This window comes from Otolemur garnettii, unplaced genomic scaffold (assembly GCF_000181295.1).
Source record: "Otolemur garnettii isolate 467f Iridium unplaced genomic scaffold, OtoGar3 scaffold00043, whole genome shotgun sequence".
NCBI lineage: Eukaryota > Metazoa > Chordata > Mammalia > Primates > Galagidae > Otolemur > Otolemur garnettii.
In genome coordinates, this window is record NW_003852438.1 from 4,677,797 (window position 1) to 4,683,854 (window position 6,058).

Genomic DNA, 6,058 nt, shown 5'->3' on the forward strand with positions numbered 1-6,058 from the left:
GGTGTATGTGTCTGGCGCCTTAGCCACTTGAGCCACAGGCGCCGAGCCAGTTTTTCTATGCTTAGTAGAGACAGGGTCTCACTCTTGCTCAGGCTAGTCTCAAACTCCTAAGTTCAAGCAATCTTCTGCCTCAGCCTCTCAAGAGTGCTAGGTACAGGTGCAAGCTACCCCCCAGCCTGTACCAGATTATAACATGGTTCTTTTTTTTTTTTCCAAGCCAAACTGTATCCAGCTTTATTAAAGATACTTTTCATAAACAACTGTGGTATTTCAGGCAGGACATGGGCAGACGATCATTAACAGTATACTACAACTTTCAAACTCTCTTCAATGTTCTACTAAAAATCAGAAAGTCACTATAAAACCCAATGAAGTCTTCATTTGATGCTCTGAACAGGGAAGTTTAGAGTGAGGGTTGACATTTCACATTTGGCATGCTGTTTAACAACTTTTCACAAGCCGATCCTGACATTCAGGAAATGAAATGAAATGGCAGAATTTATCTGAAGATCCAAAAATGTACAAATGGAACCACTGCTTTTTTGAGGGATGCCATTCAGTGGTATTATTGAAAAAGTCCAAATTCCTTGATATTCTGGTAACCCCTTGGGGGGTCAGGTCCCAAGAGGTGACTGGGCTTAAAGGAGTAAAGACTATGCTTAAGGCAGAGGGAGAATAGGACATAAAGACAAATTAGTTTTTCCATACCACAGGGCATTTATGCCAAGGTGGCTGTGTGTCAACATCAGGGAATCCCTCCTCTTGGGAGCCAAGAGGAAGTCTCTCAAAACTAGAGGGAGAAGACATTTTCCCTCATATTAATCTTGCTTTGGAAACATTCTATTAATGACATATGCCCCCTTCCCCAAAAAACAATGAAGTGTTCTGCGTGCTAACAACATAGCTTTAAAAAAAAAAAAAGTACAACAAAATTCTGCATTTTTATAAAACTTGATAAAAAATAGTATTTCAAACTGTACAGTCACCAGAAGTACATAGTTATCAAAAATGCACACACTTCACCTGGTATCCCCAGCACCTGCAGCTTTCTGTGCCTGATCTGTTTTGGCATCTCCATTTTCTGCAGGGTCAGCTTTTCCCTTTTTCCCTTTGGGTACCTTCTCTCCCTTCTGTGCAGGGGCCTTTTTAGGCTTGGGCTCTGGCTTTGGAGGAGCAGGTTTAGCAGACAACCTTGCGGATCTTGTCTGTGGTTCGTCCTTTGCCTTGGCTTTATCTCCTTTAGCATCCCCTTCAGCCTTTCTCTTGGGCTCCATGGTGGCAAAAGCAGCAGGACGTAGGCGCTATACACGGGGATGCAGCGACGCACGAGCTTTGGTGGGTCTGGGGGTCGTTCTCGCCTCCTCTTCTTCACACTGCTCCCTTTTTTTTTTTTTTTTTTTGAGACAGAGTCTCAAGCTGTTGCCCTGGGTAGAGTGCCATAGTGTTACAGCTCATAGCAACCTCCAACTCCTGGGCGTATGCGATTCGCTTATCTCAGCCTCCCAAGTAGCTGGGACTACTGGTGCCCACCACAACGCCTGGCTATTTTTTTGTTGCAGTTTGGCCTGGGCTGAGTTCAAACCCATCACCCTTGGTATATGGGACTGGCGCCCTACCACTGAGCCACAGGCGCCACCCATAACATGGATTTTTTAAAATCAATTTCTTGTAGGGAAGTTGATTTCGATCTCTTGCCGAGGCTGGTCTCAAACTTTTGGCCTCAAGCAGTCTTCCCACCTTGGCCTCACAAACTACTGGGATTATAGGTATGAGGCACAATAGCCAACCAAACAGGCGGATCCTTTGGAGAGAAGCGAAGAAGCTTTTGAAACTGGTTTGGGGAGATGGGGTGTGGGGGTGCCAGGGGCAGTTTTTAGCCCAAGAGCTCCCTCTTCTGTTGTTATAGTAAAAAGCAGTTTTCTTAATTATAGTGTGCTTTTCTTGCAGTCAATTTCCCCTGATTTTCCTACTCTTTTTTTTTCAGTGGGATACTCACTACTAAGAATAATTATTTTTACTTCCCAAATTATCTCTTTATTTCAAAAGAGACCCTCTCCCAAGACTGCTACCTTTGTTCCTTGGACTTTTCCAAACCCTTATGACTCCCATTGACAGGCATGATATGCCAAGTTTCAGACCAATTCTCAGCTGTCCTCTAAGGACTGGGCGCCTTGCTTCTGGGAATGAACCCGCGTTGATATTATGAGGTTTCATCAATGCTAAGACCATCCATATTTCCTACTCTTCCAAGTAGTTCCAGGAACATCCACATACTTGCAGGAGATCTGACTGTCTCTGGCATAGTTTTCATAGCTCGAATGTAAATTGGGGATTGTAGGGTTTTTTTTCTGTATTTAGTATCAGGGTTAGGAATTTTTATTTGCTTTCCTTTTTGTTCCATACAGTTTTTGTTTTGTTTTGTTTGAGACAGAGTCTCATTCAGTCACCCTGGAGTTCAGTGTCATGGTGTTATAGCTCACAGCAACCTCAAACTTCTGGGCTCAAGCAATTCTCTTGCCTCAGCCTCCCGAGTATCTGGGACTATAGGTGCCCACCACAATGTCCGGCTAGTTTTTTTATTTTTAGTAGAAACAAGATCTCACTCTTGTTCAGGCTGATCTCATACTCCTGAGCTCAGGTGATCCCGTCACCTTGGCCTCCCAGAGGACTAGGATTACAGGCATGAGCCACCACACCTGGCTTGTTCTGTATAGGTTTTAGGAGGAGGTGTGCAAAGAGTCACAGGAACCCAGAATATGTATTTGTTTTTGTTTTTGTTTTTTGAGACAGAGTATCACTCTATTGCCAAGGCTTGAGTGCCATGGTGTCAGCCTACCTCACAGGAACCTCAAACTCCTGGCTCCTGCCTCATCCTCCTGAGTAGCTGGGACTATAGGCGCCCACCATGATGCCCAGCTAATTTTTCTATTTTTATTAGAAAGGGGGTCTCACTCTGGCTCAGGCTGGTCTCGAACTCAAGGGATCCTCCTGCTCGGCCTCCCAGAATGTTAGGATTACAGGTGTGAGCCACTATATTTTTGTATTTGTTTTTAATATACATAAATAACATTGGGTTTTATTTTATTGATTTAGTGATTGACTGACTGAGCTAGGAACTTGCTCTGTGGCCCAGGATTGAGTGTAGAGGTATGATTATCACTCACTGCAATCTCACACTGCTGTGCTCAAGTGATCCTCCCACCTCAGCCTCCCAAATATCTAGGACTATAGGCATGTGCCACTATACCTGGGTAATTCTTTCCTTTCTTTCTTTCTGTCTTTCTTTCTTTCTTTTTTTTTTTTTAGAGATAAGGTCTCACTATGTTACCCAGGCTGGTCTTAAACTCCCGGCCTCAAGCAATCTTAGCACCTTAGCCTCCCAAAGAGCTGGGGTTACATATGTGAGCCACCATGCTGAACTATTATTGTGCTTTAAATATGTCTTCTCCCTCCCTTCCTTCCTTTCTTTCTTCTTTCTTTCTCTCTTTTCTTTCTTTCTTTCCCTCCTTTTTTTTTTTTGAGGCAGAGTGTCACTCTGTCACCCTGGGTAGAATGCTATGGCATCTCCCAGCAGCCTCAAACTTTTGGGCTCAAGCAATCCTTTTGTCTCAGCCTCCTGAGTAGCTGGGACTACAGGCATGCAATACTATGCCTGGCTATTTTTCTTTTTTCATTTAAAAAATGTATCTGTAGGTACACCTAGTTTGTTGCTTTTAGTTACTACATTTCTTCCATAATCTGTATCCACCTATTTTCCATACCTGTTCCTCTGGTTAAAACACCTGAGTTGCTTCCATCTCCCTCCTATCATGGGCAGAACTGGATGAACAATTGTATATGTTCCTATGGTAACTTGCATGACAATTTTTCTAAAACACATATATACCCAGAAGATGGGATCTTGGAATAACAGGACACACACATACTTAATTTCACCAAACATTTCCAGGGTGCTTCCCAGAACCATTAAGACAGTTTATCAAATTTTTTTTTTATAGAGACAGAATCTCACTTTATCATCCTCGGTAGAGTGCCGTGGCATCATACAGCTCACAGCAACCTCCAACTCCTGGGCTTAGGTGATTCTCTTGCCTCAGCCTCCCAAGTAAATCAGATTACAGGTGTCCACCACAATGCCCAGCTATTTTTTTTGTTGTTACAGTTTGGTCTGGGCTGGGTTTGAACCCACCACCCTCAGTATATGGGGCCAGCACCCTGCCCACTGAGCCACAGGCGCCACCCTACTCAGCTTAATTTACAATTGCCAAAATGTAGAAAGAGCCTAAATGCCCACCTACCCAGGAATGGATTAACAAAATGTGGTATATGTATACCATGGAATACTATTCAGCCATTAAAAAGATGGAGACTTTACATCCTTTGTATTAACCTGGATGGAAGTGGAATACATTATTCTTGGTAAAGCTTCACGAGAATGGAGGAGCATGAATCCTATGTACTCGAACTTTTTTTTTTTTTTAAGAGTTTAAGAGACAGAGTCTCATTTTATTGTCCTTTGTAGAGTTGCATGGCATCACAGCTCACAGCAACCTTCAACTCCTGGGCTTAGGCGATTCTCTTGCCTCAGCCTCCCAAGTAGCTGGGACTACAGGCGCCCGCCATAACATCCAGCTATTTTTTTGTTGCAGTTTGGCCAGGGCCAGGTTCGAACCCACCACCCTTGATATATAGAGCTGGCACTCTACTCACTGAGCCACAGGTGCTGCCCCTATGTACTCAATATTAGTATGAGGACAATTAATGACTTAATACATGCTGGGGAGTGGGGGAAGGGGAGAGCAAAGAGAGAGAAGGAGGGGAGGTTGGGGGAAAGGAAGAGCAGAAAGAGGGAAGGAGGTAGGGGGTGGGATCTTGGCATGTGACATGCCTTTTGGAGGCAAGACCCAATTATAGGAGGGATTTACCATAAATGCAATCAGTGTAACCTGGTATCTTGTGCCATCAATGAATCCCCAACAAATAAAAAACAAAAACAAAAAAGAAGTGGACATCTGTGGGAGGTCATTATTTTGCCTACCACAGCAGGTAGTAGTAGAACCTGGATTCAATTGAAGAGACTGTGTCTTCAGAGCCTATATACCAGAGACTTTCTAGATATCAATTACCATTGGATATTACTGTGGAGGGGAAGAATATTATTTAGAAAATAATGTACTAAGATAGAATATTAAATTTATAAATATTTAAAAATGAATAAAATATTGAAGATCACTTTTTTTTTAAAAAAAAGAGTTTATACTTTTACTTGCTGCGCACAAGAGGTTAGTCTCCTTACAAATTTATGCCAAGATTGGCCTTCTTAACTACTTCTTAAACTTTGCTATGCTGGTAAATAATCCATTAACTTTGGGCCATAGCAGTCACATAACAATGCCAATTCAGTACCTGATAAGCACCAATGGGGAGTAAGTTACTCACTCCAGACTAAATCGTACTGTTATTTTGAGAAAAATCTATATATTTAATAAAACATTGTACAAGTATCTAAAAACACTTTAATCACATTCTATGCATGTTTTTATTATATTTTCTCTCTTTTTTTTGAGACAGAGTCTCACTATGTCACCCTCAGTAGAGTGCTGTGGTGTCACAGCTCACAGCAACCTCGAACTCTTGGGCTTAAGCAATTCTCTTGCCTCAGCCTCCCAAGTAGTTGGGACTACAGGCACCTGCCACAATGCCTCACTATTTTTTTGTTGTTGTTGCAGTCGTCATTGTTATTTTTTAGCTGGCCCGGGATGGGTTCAAACCCACCAACCTCAGTGTATGTGGCCAGCACCCTCTCCACTGAGCTACAGGTGCTGCCCCTTCATATATTTCTGGTCTCTTGCACCAAGACAAAGGTAGTAGTGACCTTTTCAGGTAAGCTTTTCACTACTTACCTTGTAACTCTTCCTTTTGGTTTGGTATAAACCATTCCTCATGTCACTGTACTTTGTACTGGATTGCACTCACGTCCACAAAGATTCCTTGTCATTCTATAATTTTTGTGGAGACTGTATACATTTTGGGCATGCCTTCTTATGTTTTCTTCAGA

General features: G+C 42.7%; 1 pseudogene; it reads right to left on the reverse strand.

Moving 5' to 3' along the window:
* Window positions 1-1,019: 1,019 nt before the first annotated feature.
* Window positions 1,020-1,274, reverse strand: LOC100944834 (annotated as a pseudogene).
* Between the last annotated feature and the right edge of the window lie 4,784 nt (window positions 1,275-6,058).